Genomic DNA, 23,948 nt, shown 5'->3' on the forward strand with positions numbered 1-23,948 from the left:
TTCCAGCCGGTGTTTATTCCACAAGTTACCACCGGCTAAATCTATGACGTTAAAATGCCTATTTACTCTGTTCCACCTGACTGCGCAATCCACTGTCTCATCAGCCCAGCCAGGCAAGTTATAAACTTGATCTCCACTATAAAAAGCATCTAGACATGATCTCACTTATCTTTTAGACTGAAATGTAGTTTTCAACAGCAGAGATTTGTATAGACCTTGCTGTCGGTCTCTACGACATTTGCAACATTGTTTCAATATTCAAATTCAATCTCCAACTGTCCCATTAAAATGAACGTGTAGGGGTTGGGAGTCGGGACGAGAGAGAGGCAGGCAGCGTTTCTCAGCCAGTCAAATCATGAATCAGCTGGCATAATTTTTATGGATATATACGAAGAAATGTAAATTGAAAAAAGGTACATGAAATGAAGTGCAGCTAGTTTGCAGTCTTTCCAGCTTCAGTTTGAAGTGATTGTGTTAGCGGTGTTGTTGGCTAGCTCCTCTGAACAACAGTGTCCTAAAGAGAGAACACATTTTCTATGCCAGGTGAAATCGCGCCTCATTAGCTCATTGTTATGGATGTATGCAAATAAATGTCACTAAAAAACAGCTTAAACAAATGCAGCTACTGTTGTTATTCTGGCTGCACTGTTTGACGTGACTGTAAGTTAGCCGTAGTTGGCTAGCTAGCAAGCAAGGGATAAGAACGTTGCCAGCCAGTATGGCAATGGAACATTTAGAACGAATGACTGGGTCGCGTCCATAGATACAGAACAAAAAGACTGACTGGGTTGCGTCCATAGATACAGAACAAAAAGACTGAATGACTGGGTCGCGTCCATAGATACAGAACAAAAAGACTGAATGACTGGGTCGCGTCCATAGATACAGAACAAAAAGACTGAACGACTGGGTTGCGTATGTGGCAGCCGAACCAATTTGTTTCGGGACTATATCCTGTGGAAGGATGAAATGGTATGAATAAATTCATTAAAAAAAATAACATTTTTAATTAAAATATGTCAATCGTTATTTGAATATGTTGGTAACCCGTTGTAGAAAAGTGATAGTCTTCACAGCCGGTGTTTGGAGGATATATCGGCACGATTTGCCGGTGTTGTGCCGAAAATCTCACCCCTGCCAGAATTCTTCCCCATTTTGCGTTCTTCACTGCTGGGACTTGCTTGCTAGTTGAGATTTCTGCTCTTCACTCCGTTGTCAGTTTAGCCTACATTTCACTGATCTTAGTAGCAGAAAGCATTTGTGTCTGCAGTTTTCAGTTTGGCTATTTGTTTCAATGTATGTGGCAGTTCTAGCTTGTATGGTTCCCTGGGCGAACCCCCCCTTCAGCCTCCGGCGCCCCGTGCCGCCCCCGGCAAGATGCCGCCCTGGGTGGCTGCCCATGTCGCCCGTACCTAAATCAGCTACCGATTTTGTATTAGTCTATAAATAAATATCTTTGTCAAAATTCATAATCTCTCCTAGGTCTTATTCGACTAGTATATTTGAAAGTGTAAGGATAATAATTCAGGCGTAGTTGTTCTGAAATGTTTATTGCTTGCCAACATTTTACTCCCTCCTCTATGTTTAATATAACACACGTACATTAATTATTAATTTCGGTTGCCTCTCCTGACGAAGTTTGTTCTATAGAAAGTATTTGACTCTGATGTGTGTCACAGAAAGTATTTGACTCTAGCCACAAAATTAAGGAAATTAGAAGGGGGGAGAATTCTGACGGGGGAGATTTTCAGCACAACACCTGTCATCGACATAGTCTTGGGCCTAACAACATCCGTGCCAATATATCCTCCAAACACCGGCTTCTTGGGCATTATCATGCAATTGAGGTGAGAACTATCAAACATCCATTGGAGATTCTATCTTATGTGATACAATAAGTATTCATACCCCTAGACTTATTCCACAATTTGTTGTATTACAGCTTGAATTCAAAATGGATTAAAAATATATTTTTTCTCACCCAATACCCTATAATACCCTATAATGCCCTATAACACAATACCCTATAATGAAAGTAAAAACATGTTTTTAGACATTTTTGCAAATTTATTTCTGTATTTCATTTTCAATATCTCATTTACATAAGTATTCACACCCCTGTGTCAATACTTTGTAGAAGCACCTTTGGCAGTGATTACAGCTGTGAGTCTTTCAGGGTAAGTCTAAGAGCTTTTTCACACCTGGATTGTGCAACATCTGCCAATTATTCTTCAAGCTCTGTCAAATTGGTTGATGATCATGGCAAGACAACCATTTTCAGGTCTTGCCATAGATTTTCAAGCAGATCTAAGTCAAAACTGTAACTCGGCCACTCGGGAACATTCACTGTCTTCTTGGTAAGCAACTCCAGTGTCAATTCATCTCCTAGTGTCTGTTGGAAAGCAGACTGAACCAGGTTTTCCTCTAGGATTTTGCCTGTTTTTAACTCCATTCCATTTCTTTTCTATCCTGAAAAGCTCCCCAGTCCTTAACGATTACAAGCATACCTATAACATGATGCAGCCACCACTATGCTTGAACATTTGAAGAGTGGTACTCAGTAATGTGTTGTATTGGATTTGCTCAAAACATAACACTTTGTATTCAGGACAAAAAGTTCATTGCTTTGCCACATTTTTTGCAATATTACTTTAGTGCCTTATTGCAAACATGATGCATTTTTTAGAATATTTGTATTCTGTACAGGCTTCCTTCTTTTCACTCTGTCAATTAGGCTATGATTGTGGAATAAGTACCATGTTGTTGATCCATCCTCAGTTCTCTCCTATCACAGCCATTAAACTCTGTAACTGTTGTAAAGTCACCATTGGCCTCATGGTGACATCCCTAAATGGTTTTCTTCCTCTCCTGCAACTGAGTTAGGAAGGATACCTGTATATTTGTAGTGACTGGGCTGTATTGATACACCATCCAAAGTGTAATAAATAATGTCACCATGCTCAAAGGGATATTCAATGTTTGCTTTTTAAAAATGTTGACCCATCTATCAATAGTTGCCCTTTGCTGCGAGGCATTGGAAAACATCGCTGGTCTTTGTGGTCGAATCTGTGCTTGAAATTCACTGCTCAACTGAGGGACCTTACAATTGTCTGTATGTGCGCGGTACAGAGATGAGGTAATCATTCAAAAATCATGTTAAACACAATAATTGCACACAGAGTCCATGCAACTTATTGTGTGACTTTTCAAGCACATTTTTACTCCTGAACTTATTTAGGGAATACCGTAACAAAGGGGTTGAATACTTAGTGACTCAAGACATTACAGCTTTTCATTTTGAATTCATTTGTAAACATTTCTAAAAACATAATTCCACTTTGACGTTATGGGGGTATATTACATTTAGGCTTTTAACACAATTTGTACAAAGTCAAGGGGTGTCAATACTTTCTAAAGGCACTGTGGCTCAAGCGACACTTTGGAGTACTCCATAGTGCTCAATACCAGCGGAGGTATTTCTAATTGAAGCCGTGCAGGCCTGGCCTGCGTTTTTAAAATGGCCAAGTAAATTGCATGCGAAATAGAGAAGCGTGTCCGTTCTACAGATTCCATTACTATCGACTAATGTCGTAATGTGTGCTCGCATACATGCATACTAACGGGCAGGCGGAGCGGCGCAGGACAGGCTCCTGGGAGGCTGCAGTGCGAGACAGATGGGCTGCAGTAAATTAAACAAGCCATCTCCTCCTCTCGCTCTCTTCGTCCTCCTCCCCCGTGACGGAGCGGGAGCGCTGGGCGAGTTCTCGTCATTATTTAACTCCGCTGTTAATGGTGTCTTTGTGCCTGCTGGCGGGCTTGTAATGGATGTGTGTGCGTGCGCGTGCAGTAGGTGTTTTGGTGTTAATGTATATGTCCTTGGTGCTAGTGTGTTTGTACGCCATTGTACACAGTCAGTGGGGCTCGAAGGAGACCGGAGAGAGTGTGTGGGGTTAGCCTTACCTCTACATGAGTCACATGTTCACACTAATGATGTTGAGGTAGATATGGGGGAAACCTGGAGTTTGTTATGAACATTCAAAAGAAAAAGCCTGCTCTAATTTAGTGTACTATCACAATCACGCATATATACACACACACACACACGCATTTTACTCGCCTCCCCTTCTTCTAGTGGGACCAGTTTATCACATTAGGTCCATGGTGTACCGCCGTATGTCCCGAGTTCCCCTTTTTATGTCATCATTAATCTATGCGATCCCAATGCTGGATGAAGACGCAGGGCCATCCCAGATTAACTCATGGCATAGTCTCTTTCCTCGGAATGAGCTAACCCCCGCCCTTCCCTGTCCCCTGTAAGGGAGTGAGTCGTCCTGTACTTACATCTGCCCTGTGCCAGCTGTCTCCTGTCTTGATTCCCATTCTCTCTGTACTTAAAATGAAAATGCACCCTGTGGCAGCTCACAGACAGTCCTTTCCTCACTTGACTCCCCGTTTCTCTTTGCTCACGATACGCCGGGCAGCTCACAGTCCCACGTTCGCAGTCAGATGTCTGTTTTATAGGAGAGAGGTCTACACTCTAAAGCCTCAGGGGTTTTCTCCCCTAATCAGTGTGATTCTCAAGCTCACCGGATTGATTTTTGACCTGCAGACCTGTGCCCGGAACTGTGCCAACTCAGACAGAGATTGGAGGGGGGGAGCAAGTCTGTGAGAGGGAAGGGAGATGGGAGAGGTTGAAGGTAACACAAATGAAGAAAGACATTGAGAGACAGAGAGGAGAGTTGTAGGGCCATTGTCTATCCCAAAGCCTTGTAAGCTTGATGTCTAAGTAGAGACTTTTCTCTCTCTCTCTCTCTCTCTCCCTTTTTTCTCTCTGTGTCTCTCTCCCTCCTTTTTCCTCTGTCTCTCTCTTTCTCTCCTTTTTCCTCTCTCTCGTTTTTCCTCTCTCCCTCCGATGATTTAGTGGTACTAAGTCCTGCTGTATCAGAGATCCATTCCCCCTGGACACTTTTCAATGCCTGCTGGAACACAGACAGCTGTGAGAAACCCACTACCATAATCCTATTCAGGAGAGGGAGAGAGAACGAGCGTTTCTTCTTTTTCTTACCTCAAATGATTTCTGATTTAAGATCTGAAGTATTGAGTTGTGTAGTTCAAGGGTGTAGTGTGTGTGTGAATGTGTAACTTGACTGTAGATCTTTACTGTTAGAATGAGTTTGTGTTGATGTGGGTGATTGAGGGTACAGACTACAGTGTGTGTGTGTGTGTGTAAATACACCGGTGTGATTACTTATCTTTTGAATTCGGTTCTTTGTTTAACAATGTCCTCAAAGGTGTGTATGTACAGTGTGACGAGTACATTCAATGTGAGTGTTTGCCAATGGAGGGTAGCCATTATCACGAGTAGGCTATGCACAAAGGTTTAATGTGTGTGTGTGTGTGTGTGTGTGTGAAGGTGCACTGCAGCCAGGAACGTACGGAGACCACTTTTTAAAGGGAATAATCTTCAAGATGGCTTCTCAGCGGGCCTCCTCCTTCTCATCTCCACCCCGTGTCTCTGAACAGGGACACGGTGTTGCGCAACAGTTCAAAGGCTCCTCCACTTTTTCAACCTGGTCGTGAAAGCCTGGTTACCGCGCGTACATTTCCACCCTGTAGCGACCCCGGTGGCCTCAAACCTTCAACGTGATTTACCTTTTTTTGGAAATGTGGCGTAAAGCGTTTCTAACTTCTTCTTTTTTTAACGCACAAGGGACGGATTGTTTCCTTTCCTCTTGCACCAAGTGGAGAACCCCACAACACAAGGCACATTTTTTATATTTTTTTAACATTTTTTTTTACTTCTTATCGTTTGAAAAGGAAGACATGCTTTATAGGTGGAAAATTCCGTTCTTTCTTTTTGAATGTCTTTGACATTACTGGAACAGTTGTCCATTTTGGACTCACCGCGGCAGGTTCTGACGAACTCGCTCTCACCTCTCGTTAGTTAGCCCGGGAAAGCCATGGCTACACCAGACACCATGCCGGGGAATTGATGGCAAGACGGTTAAAAACGATACGGTTAAGAGATTCTTAATTCCATCAACACTTTTCCATTTCAAATCCTGCATAATAAGGAGAAGTTAATTTTGACTCACAACCCTTCACTACAACCCTGTGTTCCTATCCTCTTAATGAGATGCGATTTCTGCTGTCAATCAACCAACCTGTAATAGTCCTCCTTTGCTATGTCACACACAGCGATTTACCTCCCTCCCCCTTAAACACCCACCTTCAGACACGTCGCAGCGAGAGGAGAGTCTTAACCACACTCGTAAAGCTCTGCTTTATTGTTGTGATTGGCAGGTGTTTAAACGGCTTGATGTGATCCAGACCTGAGTACTTAAAGTGAGCGTTGCCTGCGGACACAGTTTTTCCACACAGCCATCCCAGGGCTCATCCCTCACTCATTAGCGTCTGGCATACAGTACTACTGTGTGTGTTAGCATCTGGCAGCAGAGCTCCACAACCTGCTTCTGATGTTGTTGCGCGCGCGCTTCTGATTGTTAGCGCTTGAAATTGCAGCTTTCTGTGGTGAAGTTGAAGCTGCCCACCGTGGGTGTGCATGGGTGCTTATTCACATGGGAAATGTACATTGTAGAAGGGCAATTTCACGGTAAACGCAATTACGCTTTGACTCAGTTTTTCACTTTTAAAATGAATGCCAAACAAACGATTGATTTTAAAAGTTGACCAAACCGTACAAATCTATGCACAAGAACGACTTTGAACAATATCAACTGAAAAATGTACAAAAACAAATTTGGTGGAAGAACTGTGCAGATGCAAACTTTGGTGTACTCAGTACTGTACTCACTGTACTGTACTCAGTACTACTCTATTGTACTGTACTCTACTTTGCTCTACTCACCGTACAGTGCTGTACTTTAATGTACTGTACTCTACTGTTCTCTACTAACCGTGCTATCCAAACTTGTGAAACATACATAGTCTATAATAGGATCAGATTTGCTCCAGTCCGGTCCGTCTGTGGACGTGAACATAAAGGCCAAGGTGGACTGACCAAATTTCAACTACTTTACAACAATTGTGGACGTCCGGAGTCAGTCGGCGCTCAGTGGGTGAGGATGCTGGTTACAGTGAATGGAAGGAGATGGGGCTCATGGGTAGGTATCAGTAAGAGCTGGGAGAGGTGACATTAACTGAAGAGGGAGGGGTTGTCCAGACTGTTTTAACCAGTGGAGGCTGCTTAATGTCCGGAACGGAGCAAATGGAATGGCATCAAACAACAGGAAACCAAGTGTTTGATGTATTTGATACCGTTCCACGTATTCCGCTCCAGTCATTACCACAAGCCCTTCCACCCCAATTAAGGTGCCACCAAACTCCTGTGGTTTTAACACTCCTGGTTTGACTGTCAGACAACAGAAAGACAAAGAAAACAGTTATGAGCCTGAACATAAACAGTATGCCAGTGGAAGTGAGGACAGCATACGGTGATCTACCAGTGGTTTGTGACAAATTCATTGTATCCAATTCAGTTGCAGTAATTCCGTTACTGATTTATTATTTAGCATTTTTTTTGTTACCAAATTGAAGTTTTAATCATAATTCATAAACAAAATGTATATCAGTAAAATCTCTAACTAATTGGTAGGTCTACCATTACTTGTTATGTCTGTGAACTTTCAGAATCCTTCCTCCCTCATGAGGGAGAGAAATTCGAAAATATTTTAAAGATGTGGGATTTTGGTTCCGGAATTACAAGGCAATATTTCTTTAACTTACAGAAGGTAATCAATTTCTCCAAAACGAAATATGTGTTGATTAGTTGACAGGGGTCTTTACGCCAACGTTATTGTGTTTTGATGTATTTCTGCTAGATGTTTTCTAAGACCCTGTTTCCATCTGTTTTATCCAGAAACCAAAGCCTCTACTTATGCCAACTGTTTAAGATGAAAAATGTATCTATGCCTTCATTTCCCAAACCATATACACTTAGCTTTCATTTGACACCCAATTTGATATGCTCCCATGAACAACACATGTTGGTGCTTATGGGTCCTTTTACATGGAAGTGCCCAGAACTGTTAGTGCTCGGTGTACTAGTACACTCAATAGTACATGAGAAATAAGGTTAACTATTTCATTTTCTAGGTGTGTGTGTGAAGTCTCCTTTATGTCTGTCAGTCTCATCCCTTTCTTGTGACTCCACAAAGCTCCAAACCAGCACTGTTCGGCATCCACCAAATGGAACCTTTTACCCAGTCACCTTTGACCCCCAGAGGTTGCTGACCACTTGTTTCCATATCTCTGTCGTCCCACAGCCTCTGTCTGTGCCTTTTCGCTCTCTTAGTAGAAACACCTTCTCTGTAGATCAGTAGAGGATGTCTCAGCCCCAACACCAAGTTATTTTCCACTTCTTAGTAATTATTTTTAAAACATTCTGAATCTGTTTTCTGATGATGACAGCTTTGCACATTCTTGGCATTCTCTCAACCAGCTTCACCTGGAATACTTTTCCAACAGCCTTGAAGGAGTTCCCACATATGCTGAGCACTTGTTGGCTGCTTTTACTTTACTCTGCGGTCCAACTCATCCCAAACCATCTCAATTGGGTTGAGGTCGGGTGATTGTGGAGGCCAGGTCAACTGATGTAGCACTCCATCACTCTCCTTCTTGGTCAAATAGCGCTTACACAGCCTGGAGGTGTGTTGGGTCATTGTCCTGTTGAAAAACAAATCATAGTCCCACTAAGCGTAAACCAGATGGGATGGTGTATTGCTGCAGAATGCTGTGGTAGCCATGCTGGTTAAGTGTGCCTTTAATTTGAAATAAATCACTGACAGTGTCACCAGCAAAGCACCCCCACACCATAACACCTCCATGCTTCACGGTGGGAACCACACATGCAGAGATCAAAGGACAGATTTCCACAGGTCTAATGTCCATTGCTCGTCCATTGCAATTTCTGAGGCTGGTAACTCTAATAAACTTATCCTCTGGGTCTTCCTTTTCTGTGGCTGTCCTCATGAGAGCCAGTTTCATCATAGCACTTAATGGTTTTTGCGACTGCACTTGAAGAAACTTAGAAAGTTCTCAAAATGTTCCGTATTGACTGACCTTCATGTCTTATAGTAATGATGGACTGTCGTTTCTCTTTGCTTATTTGAGGTGTTCCTGCCATAATAATGGACTTTACCAAATAGTGTATTTTACCAAATAGTGCCATCTTCTGTATACCACTCCTACCTTGTCACAACACAACTGATTGGCTGAAACGCATAACGAAGGAAAGAAATTCCACAAATTAACGAGGCACACCTGTTAATTGAAATGCATTCCAGGTGACTACCTCATGAAGCTGGTTGAGAGAATGCCAAGAGTGTGCAAAGCTGTCATCAAGCAAAGGCTGGATACTTTGAAGAATCTCAAAAATAAAATATATTTAGATTTTATATATTTTGTTTATATATATATATTTTGTTTACTACAAGATTCCATATGTTCTATTTCATAGTTTTGATGTCGTCAATGTTATTCTACAATGTAGAAAATAGTAAAAATAATGAAAAACCCTTGAATGAATAGGTGTGTCCAAACTATTTTATCCAAGTGACCTCTGCCCTTTTGCATCACTAGCGCTGTGTTTTGGGTTAATTCCCAGGAAGCAGGTTTTATGGGAAACTATGAGACCCAGAGGGTAATCTGCTGTCTAAGCGTAGGAGGGGATAGATAGGACATGGGGTGGATAGAGGCCAGGGCAGTGGAATGGTCTGATAAGTACTTCAAGTTCCACAACAGAAAATGGACTATTTGCTGTTTTGTCAGATTTTGTGGTCATCAGCCAAACACTTTGAGGCTTAAAGCTGCAATCCTTAATGGTGAAACAGCCACGTCCATTTGCGACATTACATCAAAAAGTTATGGAAAACAACACTGTTTTCTTCTCCTCTGACATGCATGTGTTAGAGCACAATATGTATTGGCATTTAAAAAAAAATTCTCCCATGCTGCACGACACTCCTCAGCTCGGCTAACAACGGTGGTGGAGTGGTCGTGACGCGGTTTCCCGCTACTGCGGTTCTCTGCTTTAAAGGAATCACAATTCCAAGTATTCAAATCCCTCTTCATATGCTTTTAAATTCCTTGTTTAGAGCTGTTCCTGGACCAGCTTTGTGTCTTGAAACTCTTATAGCCCAGCCTAGAACTAAGAAAGGGAATCCTAATCCTAGTACTTCATAAGCTTTGGGTTAAAGTTAGAACTTCCCAAGCCTGCACGGGAATAGATTTGCCAAGTCATTGTCGTGGTTGTCGTCATCATCATCATCGCCTAGCAACGGAGTAGAGAGAGGAATGCCCTTAGTGGGCGTGTTCTCCAACAGGTGGCAGGGGGGGGGGTGAATGTGTCCCATGATTTATGATTCCCCTCAACAACTAAAGATGAAGGGTACAATAGTTTTCCCCCTTCTTCTCCCATCTCCTCCCAAGCCTCACAAGCCCTGGGGGAACAGAGTCATTTGGGACATTATCATGACAATGGGGAGGACAGGAGGAGTTTAGAGGGAGTTTGACAAACTATCCACCGTGATGGCACCAAACATTTCTTAATAATACCAGTGTATTTTGCATTCTAACTAAAAATGTATTTGTTTTGGAACTTTTGGTGCCGACGTAGTCTTTGCGAAGTGTCCGTGGAGCACTGTCACGATGCATCCACAAGCAGAATTATTTTATCACTGTTTATCTGTGTGTGTGTGTGTGTGTGTGTGTGTGTGTGTGTGTGTGTGTGTGTGTGTGTGTGTGTGTGTGTGTGTGTGTGTCAGATGCTGTTGAGGAATCTTGCTGGCTCTTGTAGCGTCCTGTTTGTCTTGGCTGCAGCCTGCAGTCCTCTGCTGCCATTTCTGTCCTCAGTCACTGTTACCATTCCAACTGGAGTAGCCTCACGTCCACCCATCAACAATGTGTGCGTGCGACGCTGACTGGCGCCATCGAGGGAAGCGTGTGCCATTTGAGCACTGCGGCTTCCTCTGGTATGAGGGAGTAAGTAAGGACTCCTGAAGTTGTGTGTAATGTGCGTGTCACAGAGCTCGAGGGCCGAGGTCCCCGTTCAAGTCCGTGTGCATATTTCTGACTGTGCCACTCTCCAGTCTGATGTGTTAATGATGCATGTCTGAGTGTATGGTTTGTGTGTTTAGTATGCATGCTTGATTGTGTTACAGACTGTGTGTGCGTGTGTTCAGTCTGAGTGTGTCTGCCTTTGTGTGTGTGTGTGTGTGTGTGTGTGTGTGTGTGTGTGTGTGTGTGTGTGTGTGTGTGTGTGTGTGTGTGTGTGCTCATGTACACTCGACTCGTGACTCGAACCCACGGGGGGGACGCCTGATTTCCAGACGCAGGCCGGGGCCTGTGTTCGCGCCTGACTACATCGCCCGCAGAACTCCGCCTCATTACCCTAGCGGCCAGGCAGAGACGAATACAGCCACTTAGCCAACGTGGGCTCCTTCCTTCCCTCTCTAGTCCTCAGTTGACTCACTTGGCTCACCTCGTCTCTCTGCTCGTGCTGCTCTTTCAATGAAATCACTTTCCTCGTGTCCTGTCACATCTCTACTCTGTGGACTCGTGTGACACCCACATATTAAGGAACATCACTGAAGGGAGATGTGGGGGGGGGGGTTTCTCTTCTCCTCATCTCCTCCCTCTCTCCTTGTGTTTCTCTCTCGTCGAGTCTCACTCCCCCGCCTCTCTTCGTGAAATCTCCCCACTTTCCCTCTCCTTGCCGAGAATGTAGTTTCAGAACTCCCCCCGCTCCACCCGTCTTACCCCAGTCAAACTGGGAATGTATCTCAGCCCAGCCAAGCGAAAGCTGTCTATTCTGACCGTCTAACTCCAGTCCACTGTGCTGTACCTGTGGAAGACGTTGGTATACACGGTGAGTGTGAGGGTTCGGCCCGGGGTATTTTCTTGGCGTATCCCAAGTCGATAGGAAGGGGAATGTGGCAGCGGAGGTACTTAAAGAACCGGCGACGCAGGATATCCTCGGAGGCGGAGCTGCCCGGAGCGGTGACAGGAAGTCCCATCAGCTGCAGAGGCCTCTGGGAGTGTTCTGTTCTTAGGGACAATATCTTAGGAACTCCGCTCGGCTCGGCCCGGGCCATCCCCTCCTCTCTTTGTTTGAACAGGGACTTCCCCAGTCAGACACCGAGGAAAGGAGAGGCTTCCCTCCCTCAGCAGGACCATCCTAGCCCTAGCATACAGCTAATATGATAGTCTCATTGAGTGCCACTTTTTGTAATATCTTTCATTTAATTCGCCACTGTGTCTTACGGTATAAGACTGTTGTAAATGGAAGTTATTATAACGTGTTACCTCCTCTGAGCATTCGCTTCTCTCTACTCGGCTGGAGTACAGCCCCGATTGATGACTTTAGGTAGTCAGACACACACACACACACACACACACAGTCACTGCTGCCCCAGAGGGGTTACACAGAAAAGGGATTCCACAACAACTGGTTCTCAGGGAACAGAAGCTACTTTTCTGGAGGTCAGAGTGAAGGTGACCCGGCTGTGACGACTTCCTCTCTGAGCTGAGGAAGGCCTAATTACCAGGCACACACTTAGAGTTATGGACGTCATAGGGGGGCAATTGGACGCACGCACGCACGCACGCACGCATGCATGAACAAACAAATATTTTGGCTGCTACTTTGTTTTGGCTCTCTGTTCAGCGCCTGTCGGGAAAGGTGGAGCAAAGGAGATTCTCCACAGTGGAGGATGCCATTTTATAAACACACGAATGTGTGTCTTTGGTGAGGGGGGGGTCACTCTGAGAAAATCATTAACAACATTCTTTGTGTGTTGTGGTACTGGGACTTTCTCTCTCTTTCCTCAGTCTCTCTCTCTTTCTCTCTCCTCCATCTGTAATTGTCTCTCTCTCTCTCCTCCATCTGTAATTCTCTTACCTCCGTCTCTCTCTCTCCTCCATCTGTAATTCTCTTACCTCCGTCTCTCTCTCTCCTCCATCTGTAATTGTCTCTCTCTCTCTCCTCCATCTGTAATTCTCTTACCTCCGTCTCTCTCTCTCCTCCATCTGTAATTCTCTCTCTTTCTCTCTCCATCTGTGATTCTCTCTTACCTCCGTCTCTCTCTCTCCTCCATCTGTAATTCTCTCTCTTTCTCTCTCCATCTGTGATTCTCTCTTACCTCCGTCTTTCTCTCTTTCTCTCTCCTACATCTGTAATTCTCTCTTTCCTCCGTCTCTCTGTCTACCCTCTCTTTTTCACCCCCTCTCACATTCTCTCTTAAACCTCCTTTTCTCGGTCTACCGTTTTTGCCCCCCCCCCCCCCTCTTACTTAGCTCTGTCATTTTGTGTAGACGGTAGTTCCAACAGTGGGAATACCATCTTATTGTTCAGTGTGGCTGTGGTGAGTATTGTGTTAAGCGTACCTTTTTGGCACACCCTTCTGTACGCAACTGTCGTGTCATGTCACGGTAGTTAGCAGATATTAGCTCGAATACCCACGTTATTCAAGTTTTGTAAACCACATTCTTCAATTTTTGGGCACCTAGTCTGAATCTGATCTGGTATTGAGCCTTGAAGGGTTGAGTTAAGACCAGTAGAGAACATGCCTAGAGGAACACCAAGTATTGATAGACTCCGCAACGACTGGTGTTTCAGTGGCTCTTTGTTATCGTTTCTGCTTGCGTGTTTGGTCTTGTGGGTGTGTATTTGAATTGCAATTGTGTGCCTTTTTGTGTTCTCGTGTGTACTAGTGTCCTTGGTTACATTTGCGATGCATTTGGAAATGTTGATGAATGGAAGATGCTGTCTGTGCTTGACAGTTGATACAGTAGCAGGTATTCTGGGTCGTTGGCCTGCTAGAGAAAGGATTTTCCTAATTTTACTTCTAATTACGTTTTGAAATAAGGGACAGTTGCTTTTACACACACACACACACACACACACACACACACACACACACACACACACACACAGTGGTTGGGTGAATACTAGACTTTCTGGTCAGTCAGCCTTTGTCGTAATCCGTTGTGGGAGAGAGGCTCTTGGGGCTCAGAGAGCAAAAAAGCTGGGAAACTCCTAAGACACACATGCGCACACACACCAGGCAGATCACTAGAAATAGACTTCAATGTCAGACGTTTGAAAAGTTCCTGAAAACGTTGATATACGCCTTCCTCGGCGCTCACAAAAAAATAATAAACTATTGCCCAGCATTGGCGCGAACTCATGATGCTCGGAGGCGAGGCGTGCTGCCCAGACCAAGTCGTGCTGCCCAGACCACTGCACCACGGCAGTTCACAATGCTCTAGCAAGCCAGGAGAATACTTGGTGGAAAAAACAATTTTCTTTTATTGTTTTGTTTTAAGCTTTCCCCAAACCATACCCCTTACCTTAACCACTCAGAATTAATACCTAAACTTAACCCATTGAGTAGTTTCTGTTTGAGCCTTGTACCCAGGTGTAATAAACCTTGTAACCATGTGGAATGAATGCCTCCAAAATAGATATTAATCCACAACAGGTCAAATTTTGAAGTGAAACCATGAGATCTTGTTGCAGGCCGCACACACCCCACCCCATTTTCACCGAAGTGTGGAAAATCCAAGTCAGTGCCCAAGTATGAAAGGGACACAGCTTGGCTAGTTACCTTGGCGGAGAGGTTGTGATTGAATCAGTGCGGCCACTAGAAGAAGAGGAGTAGGAAGGGGCTGCATGGTGTGTGTGGTCTGTTACAGCCTGGAGAGGACAGAGGACTCTGGTTTAGTTCAATAAACTCCCCTGCTCTCCTCTGCTTCCCTTGCCCCAGAGATTACACACAATGTTGAATTATTGACAAATCCTTCTGGAGAACACTTCACCACGATTTGTTGTTTGGATTTTGTGTGTGTGTGTGCGTGCATTTTTTCTGTCTAGCTCATCTGTGTCCCCCACTACTCCTTGAAAGCAGTGAGGGTATCATGTGCCCATAAGCACAGCTTGCAGCGCTCACTCGACATTCCTTGTCATGGTTTCAGGCATCACGCAATACAGCTGCTGTAGCAACATCTGCACCATCAGCCTTGGCTTGGATCGGTCCTGCCTGCCAGTCGTACTGCAGCAGTGAGAAGAGACCCATACAGGTTAGATTACGATCAGTTAGTGACGCTCCGCCCAGCGCTGAAAATCACTGACACTTCACCCTCGCTTAAAGCTGTCCCTCTGAATATCTGTGCCACAGACACACGCATAGGGCACGTATGTATATACACACACACACACACACACACACACACACACACACACACACACACACACACTTCTACCATCCTCTCCCACTTCCTTTTTTGTCTAGTTTCTGGGGTGACTTGGGGTAAGAGTGGGTGGGCCTGGATCCTGGATCTTCCCAGTCCTATGCCCTCCTCAGTCCTCGCCTGACAAAATATCAAAATAACAATGAGGGAGTGGTGCGGGTGTGGTTATTTTGACGGTCGTTTGCAGAAGTAAGAATTTTGCAGTTCCTCTTTCTTCTCAGTCTGTCCCTCTCCCTGTGCGACAGGATCTTGGTGCAGGGAAATCAAAACAAACTCCCTCCCGTCTCTCTCGTCCCTCCCTCCTGTCCTCCCTCCCTCCTCCAAGGCTTCCCGGCAGTCTCCGCACAGCAACACAGCTCGGCCTGTCGCCAAGTATACGGCAACTGCATCCCCCGCTAACTGCATTGCTATGCCGTTGGTCTTAAAGGGCCAGTGTTCCAGGAAGATTAGCTGATGTTATGGCCACAGCTAATGGGTATCCTAATACCCCCCCCACCCACCCATTTCCCAAGACAAACTCATTGGCTCACAAACCAGACCACACTGACTCTGAATGTCTTGCTAGATCGCTTCTAGCACAGCCTCCATGGCCAAACAATCACAGTTGAGCTAGAACGAAGCATTGTTTAACACCCTGTTGAAGAAAGCCATGTTGTGACGGCAACTCAATTAGCTTGGTCCTTGGAGCCAGACAGCTGGAACAGCTGGGTGGATGGCTGGCCCTGTCCTGGCTAGGCCTGGCTGCTACTGAAGCTTCCAGATCTGATCTGATTCGGCTGGTCTTAGAAAGATGTCTTCTGCTGCGTTCGTCAGTTGTCATTTGCCAAAACGCATTGCCAGTCACGCTGCTTTTGCCAGTTGCACAATTGGCAAACGCTCATTGCCAGTGGTGTTGAACGAAGGCGAGGTAATTGCCGCTGTAGAAATAAGCGGAAACCCAATCCTCTCTTGTTGGATCGCCCTTTAGGAATAGCGCATGCAATGGGGCCGTGGTTTAGAATCATTTCAAACCAATCAGTGTCAAGGAGCAGTAGTAGGCAGAAGTTCTAGGAAATGTTTACATGCACTGGCAATTCAGAGCCGCGACAGAGTGGTAATACAGAGCAGATGTATGGGGAGGTAGTATCTAGTCATTTTCTAATATTGAAACCAGTGTTGTGCAGCGATATCTAGAAGAGTAGTTGTATGGTGCAATAACACTCTGTGTCCTTGGCAATGATAGAGCACGTCTATGGGTGGCATTGGTACCTAGAACTAGTGTATCGAAAGGTATACAGAGTAGTAGTCTGTATTAGTGAAAAACAAGCTCGTACTTAATAAAAATGACTTATAAAATACTTTCCCCAACTGGCTGTTTGTGCTGCCTATTTGATCAGGCTGCAGGTTTGGAAGCTAACATGGAACTACTGCTCACCACAACACCACTTTATTACCACTGCTAAATGCATTGGCCTTTTCCTTTTAATAAGGCTGGCTTCTCCTGGGCCTCCCCTACTCCCCCGCCACTTAATGATGGAGAGAACAGGTACCGCACTGCCAAGAACCTGACACTTGATGACTCTGCATGGGCTTGAAGTGATTCCATGTCAACCCTGCCTAGGATGTTTCTCGATCTGTTGCAGTGATGAGACAAGACTGTAACTACCAATCGGATACCACGAAATTGGGGAGAAAACGGGGTAAAATATATATAAAGAAGCCCTGTGGTGCTTGTTATGATGTGTTGTGGTTGGGATGAGTTGGTTGGATCACTGGTCTGGTTGTGGTTTGCGATGCTGCCAAACTCCTAATTGAGTGCTGTGTGGAAAAGAATTGGACTGGGTCTGTAGTTTGTAACCCGAATGACCCATTTTGATATAATATGATCATTTAGCAGACTTTTATCCAATGCCGGTTAATTCATAACTCACAACGTTTTCAGTATGTTGGCATTGCCAAAGTACAACCATAAACGTTGTGTAGGCCAGCGCTGTGCTCCAATCAGCCATGGAAATTGGTGTATCCGTGATTTAACTTCTTCAGGTCACAACTGAAGTTTAGGTAACAGTCACTTTATGCAAAGGGGTAAAGAATCTACGGACTCAATTTCCAATATTCCCAAGCTAGTACTTGTGGAAATTTCACAGAACATTTTGTGTCAATTTACCCGTAGATTTAACGGACCAAAACTCTGAAGACTAGCTCTTCCTTCCTGTGACTGTCATAATGTCGCTTGTGTGTAATCTCTTTCTGCTCTCCTGTTACTGGCAATAATGTGCACAGACAGTCAAATGAGCCAGAAGCTCCATTTGTTCCATTCCGTTAATGTGACTTTTTGTAATTATTCTGATAATGCCCTACATTTACTGCTATTACTCTCTCATCCATCAGCTACTCTCTAATGGAAAAGTGGATGTTACGGTCTGACGGGCCACGGTAGCCAGTGGGGGGGGGGGATTAACAAATGGCCTTGTGGGTTGCGTCAGCATGAGCGAGCACTTGCTGTTAGGTTTCATCATGCGTGATTCTGGCACGCTGTGGAGAGAGACGGAGAGTTAGTTCCTGCTTTCCGCTAGGAAGGATCTGCCCTGAATCCGCAAGGCCCTGGACACGCACGCGTTCAGAATACCATACCCATCTACCCTCCACCCAGAGGCCAACATCTTCACCTCCCCTCACCTTTAACACATTAGACCTGAGAACAGGGTTACGCCAGACGTCGTCGACATTGGTTGCGTGAGATCATGCACGTCACCTCCCTGCCATTAGTACATGGCGATCTGGGAAGCAGAGGCGAGGAGAGGGAGGGAGGGAGGGAGAAGGGGAAGGGGGTTCTTCTCCATGAAGTCGTCAGCATTTAAATACACGGGTGCCAGCGGGGGCTTACATTTTTCATTGCGGTTGGTTCCATCGCTGCCCCACTTTTAGTAGTTTAGAAAATACAGTTTGCGCTAAAATGAGGAGATTAGTCATGCCTTGGGTTTGCTGCTCTGGTCTCTCTCTCTCTCTCTCTGGGTTCCCACACAATAATGACCTTAAGCAAGATGGCAGCCGAACGGAACCCATGCTCAGGTCACTTCAGACGGAACCAAACTGGCCCATGTCTCTTGAGCTGTCCACAAAATTATTACGACAGCCATTCTGTTATTACATGCCGTTTACCATGTTTAAGGGTGTTTTTAATAGGTTATTGTCTACGCCTGCCTGACACATCTTCTCAGATACTAAAGCACACATCGCGCTGGAAAAGCAACTTCCTACACACAAATACGACACAAAAATGGCACTTGGCACAACTATTCGAAACACCAAACACCCATTGACACGTCAGTGTAAGCGGAGACACCTGGCCTAACTCAGGAGTTAACCAGTCTCCAGGGAATGTTTGAGAGTAGGGGATCGATGCGTGAAGTGCATAGTTGATCAGTTTTAGCGCTACTACCAGGGTCATCCATGGGAGCTTTCTCAGCTGTGTGTGTGTGTGTGTGTGTGTGTGTGTGTGTGTGTGTGTGTGTGTGTGTGTGTGAGCTGCTTAATGTCTACCCACTTTGACTCTCTGTACAAAAATATTGTATATTTTCACAGATATACATGTAGTTTGGTTGTATTTTCATGTTCTAGTTTTCTAGTATATTTTTGAGAGGAGATATGTGTTATTTGCGGAGAGGTGGGATGCATTGAATGTATATAGCAGCGTGGTAGTATATTAGCTATAAGCGCTAGCTAGTGTATCAAGTATCTGCTGACAAATAATGTCATTGCGTTTGGGTCAGATACTGAGGTGAGGGGCACTGTGTTGGAGACACCGGGAGGACAGTCGAGGTCAGACGGGCAAAGCAGACTGAAGTGTCCGTCTGTCCACACTTGACTCCACTCAAAACGCTTTGCCTCACAACTGACACTTTTTGAAATGTCAACCGTCGTAACCGTCGTGCGTCGAGATATCTGTCGATTGTTTATTTTTTTTCTTCTTCTCCCGGCTGACCTGTTCTCCAGTTAACTTCTTTACATGCATGTGCATGTGAGAGCGAGCGCACGCACGCACACCTCCCTCCCTCCCACACACACACACACACACACACACTTCCCTCTTTCCAACTGTCTCCCCTGCTTTTGTCTGTTCTCTTTCTCAGCCTGGGTCTGTTGATTAATGAACGGCCCGGACAAAGGCTCCAGTCAGCGCCAGATAAATACAAACACATGTTCCTCAACTACCACCCAGCTCAGCAGAGCGGAGCGGAGGGGGAAAGGAAAGGAGCGATAGGGACAATGGAAGGTAGTGGGGATGGGATTCCCCCATTCCATTCCTTAGTAAAGCACCACCCACATAGCTGTGATGGAGTAAACAAAAAAAACAGACACACACACACACACACACACACACACACACACACGACAAGCTTGTGCGCAGACACACACACACACACAAGCACACATTTGAAGCCGACACACACGTTTGAAGCTGGCGTGCGCTCGCGCACACACACACACACACACACACACACACACACACACACACACACACACACACACACACACACACAGAGATATACACACAGACACACGTGAAGCCGCATGTGTCTTGTGAGCCACCACCACAGAAACAAGACGCATGTTTCTCGTCACAACTCTCCAGTCTTTAAAACCCAGCAGGATTTTTTCTCCGGCCCCACTGTTTGGGGGGGAAAACAAGCCTAAACAATGAAAGCAGAGTTTTTAATTTGAAAGATTAGACTGATTTAAAGAGGTGTTCATAGTGCCTGGATGGGCCTTGCTTTATACTGGCTAATCATTGGTTTTGTCATTCATAGACCTTTCAACTATACGACCAGTTAATCATGGACAGGCTAATTGCAGTGTTAATTTCCTCATGGCATGCTGCAGATGCCTTTTTGAATGGAATGTGCCCTTACATGAAGAAGGAAAAATGGTTGTCATACCCTGTTTACGTCAGTCAGATGTTCTACTTCATTTCTGGGCATCAAAAGTGGGATTCTTTGCAGATTTGCTCCTGACCTTTTCTCGCTTTTAAACGTCTCGGATTGGTCGAAATGGAAAATCTACCGCAGAGAAGATTCCATGACGCTGACGCTACTCAAATACGTCAAGGAAACCACGTGTTGTACCCACCTGTTTACCCACCCACCTGTTTTACCCACCCACCTGTTTTACCCACCCACCTGTTTTACCCACCCACCTGTTTTACCCACCCACCTGTTTACCCACCCACCTGTTTTACCCACCCACCTGTTTACCCACCCACCTGTTTACCCACCCACCTGCTTTACCCACCCACCTGTTTTACCCACCCACCTGTTTTACCCACCCACCTGTTTTACCCACCCACCTGTTTTACCCACCCACCTGTTTTACCCACCCACCTGTTTTACCCACCCACCTGTTTTACCCACCCACCTGTTTTACCCACCCACCGTTTTACCCACCCACCGTTTTACCCACCCACCGTTTTACCCACCCACCTGTTTTACCCACCCACCTGTTTTACCCACCCACCTGCTTTACCCACCCACCTGTTTTACCCACCCACCTGCTTTACCCACCCACCTGCTTTTACCCACCCACCTGTTTTACCCACCCACCTGTTTTACCCACCCACCTGTTTTACCCACCCACCTGCTTTTCTCAGTAGTGATATGAAAAGCAACCTTGGAGGAAGGCCTAGTCTCCCACATCAGTCACCAGGCTGTAGGCAGGGAGACCAGGCTGTAGGCAGGGAGACCAGGCTGTAGGCAGGGAGACCAGGCTGTAGGCAGGGAGACCAGGCTGTTGGCAGGGAGACCAGGCTGTTGGCAGGGAGACCAGGCTGTAGGCAGGGAGACCAGGCTGTTGGCAGGGAGACCAGGCTGTTGGCAGGGAGACCAGGCTGTAGGCAGGGAGACCAGGCTGTAGGCAGGGAGACCAGGCTGTTGGCAGGGAGACCAGGCTGTTGGCAGGGAGACCAGGCTGTTGGCAGGGAGACCAGGCTGTTGGCAGGGAGACCAGGCTGTGGGCAGGGAGACCAGGCTGTAGGCAGGGAGACCAGGCTGTAGGCAGGGAGACCAGGCTGTAGGCAGGGAGACCAGGCTGTTGGCAGGGAGACCAGGCTGTAGGCAGGGAGACCAGGCTGTTGGCAGGGAGACCAGGCTGTTGGCAGGGAGACCAGGCTGTTGGCAGGGAGACCAGGCTGTAGGCAGGGAGACCAGGCTGTAGGCAGGGAGACCAGGCTGTTGGCAGGGAGACCAGGCTGTTGGCAGGGAGACCAGGCTGTTGGCAGGGAGACCAGGCTGTAGGCAGGGAGACCAGGCTGTTGGCAGGGAGACCAGGCTGTTGGCAGGGAGACCAGGCTGTAGGCAGGGAGACCAGGCTGTTGGCAGGGAGACCAGGCTGTTGGCAGGGAGACCAGGCTGTAGGCAGGGAGACCAGGCTGTTGGCAGGGAGACCAGGCTGTAGGCAGGGAGACCAGGCTGTGGGCAGGGAGACCAGGCTGTGGGCAGGGAGACCAGGCTGTGGGCAGGGAGACCAGGCTGTGGGCAGGGAGACCAGGCTGTAGGCAGGGAGACCAGGCTGTAGGCAGGGAGACCAGGCTGTAGGCAGGGAGACCAGGCTGTAGGCAGGGAGACCAGGCTGTAGGCAGGGAGACCAGGCTGTTGGCAGGGAGACCAGGCTGTTGGCAGGGAGACCAGGCTGTTGGCAGGGAGACCAGGCTGTTGGCAGGGAGACCAGGCTGTGGGCAGGGAGACCAGGCTGTTGGCAGGGAGACCAGGCTGTGGGCAGGGAGACCAGGCTGTGGGCAGGGAGACCAGGCTGTAGGCAGGGAGACCAGGCTGTAGGCAGGGAGACCAGGCTGTAGGCAGGGAGACCAGGCTGTAGGCAGGGAGACCAGGCTGTTGGCAGGGAGACCAGGCTGTTGGCAGGGAGACCAGGCTGTTGGCAGGGAGACCAGGCTGTGGGCAGGGAGACCAGGCTGTAGGCAGGGAGACCAGGCTGTAGGCAGGGAGACCAGGCTGGAACACACACACACACTAGCTAAAAGGCAAGAACATCGGGCATCAAGCACACACCTATTCAAAATGCCTCTCTCCTCTCCTTGCTCTCTTGAGTCTGTGGAGTCTTGACACTTTGACTGTGAGGAGAGCTTGGGGGATAGGAATAAAGACACGGGGAGGAGGAGGGAGTGAGAGAATGTTGAGATGGAGGGAGCGCGTGTGTGTGTGTGTGTGTCTGGTTTTTATCACTCGATCCCCATCAATCGTGCTGCTCCCAAGGACGACGTGTCCTGAGTGCCTGGTTCTCCCTCTAGGGGCCCGCTGTACCCGTTCTACATCGCTCATCATCTTTCTATCTATACGTCCTCCTCTCCTCTGATCTCCTCCTCGTCTCCCCAAAGTCCGTGATGTCACGTTTAGTTACCCACTCTGTCCCTCGAGCGCCACCCACTCCCTCTTTCAAGGCATCTCTCTCTCCCGCCCCTGCCACCCGCTCTTGCGGGTTGCCCTGATCTTTTTAAGTCTGGTGTCGGGAGCTTTATTTAACCAAGTAAAAACAGCACTGTAGCAATGAGGTTTGCGCAGTAAGCTATAGCCCCAATACATTATCACCGGATATTGGCTTTGCTTGAATTGCCCTGCCGATGCGCTGATGTTCGGTCTCAGACAGCGTCATTATCACCACTCAAATGAAATGGGGAGATTTCTCACTTAACCAAAAACATATACCGTCTTCTTCCCCTGGTCCCCCCCCCCTTAATTTGGGACTACCCCTCCTTCACCCCCTCTCCTCCATTCTACTGTTGGACCCCCATGGAGTTCAGACCTATAAGACAGGAATGTTCCTGGGGTGAGCTCTTCCATCTTGTGTCACGGGGGGGGTTGGAGGTCTGGGAGAGCTGTTTGGATAGGCTGGGGTTACAGAGAGAGTAGGCTAGGCGGAACGGCCCACTCTCAGCCCCCCCGGGCCTGGTCACCCCTGACCCCTGGGGGTCAATGCTCATTAGGGCCTTATGCATGAATGTCAGTGAGCGGCTGGACGGCCCTCCTGCTGCAACCATTAGTCTTCCCCGGGCCAGGCAGGGTCAACTGACCCCCCCCCCCCCACTACCCTCCATCTACTGACCCCCCCCCACAACAACACACTCCACAATGTGGTTCAAGCCCTCCCTCCTACTACAGGCCTCCAAAAGTTTCCAAGTGTATTTCTTTGTGACATCTTTGTGTTTATCTTCCTTTTGTTTTCACTGTCTCCCTTCATTGAATTTTCTCTTTATGCTCGGATGATATCATTAACCTCTCTCTCTCTCTCTCTCTCTCTCTCTCTCTCCTAGCAGATGATGCCTCAGAGTGAGTGATTCGCTCCTGACATTCCTCATAACCGAGGTTGGCATTTGGAGCTTTAAATGTTACCCTCTGCTTTCTTCCCATGATTCACGGTTATGAGCTCATTATACCAGCCGCTCCTCATCCCATCCCACATCATATCCCCCAGCCCAATGTTACCGCACCGCTCAGGCTTCAAATGCCAACCAGGTCAGTCACGTACGGTATAAACCTCCTTCCTCTCCATGAGAAATGTCTGAATTGCCTCAAAGCTGCACAGAGATGTGGTGAACTGATATAAGGGGGCTTGCATAAAGGTTGTGTGTGGGTGTATAAAAATAAACAAAAAAAAAACACGTTTTTCCAGATATCGTTACATTAGAGAGG

At 46.8% G+C, this 23,948-nt stretch overlaps 1 protein-coding gene across 5 annotated transcripts in view; it reads left to right on the top strand.

The window, feature by feature from the left end:
* The window catches only part of LOC106600859 (retinoic acid receptor alpha), a 172,092-nt gene that overhangs the window by 10,162 nt on the left and 137,982 nt on the right, over positions 1–23,948 (top strand). For 2 of the 5 annotated variants that reach the window (XM_045714990.1, XM_014192579.2), the window contains exon 2: positions 23,573–23,771. The exons of 2 other annotated variants lie outside the window; for them this stretch is intronic. The gene's annotated coding sequence lies outside the window, so the exon portion shown is untranslated. Of the gene's footprint in view, positions 1–23,569; positions 23,772–23,948 lie in introns of all 5 variants that reach the window. One more of the 5 variants, XM_045714991.1, reaches the window with a different exon arrangement.

This window comes from Salmo salar, chromosome ssa03 (assembly GCF_905237065.1).
Source record: "Salmo salar chromosome ssa03, Ssal_v3.1, whole genome shotgun sequence".
Lineage (NCBI taxonomy): Eukaryota > Metazoa > Chordata > Actinopteri > Salmoniformes > Salmonidae > Salmo > Salmo salar.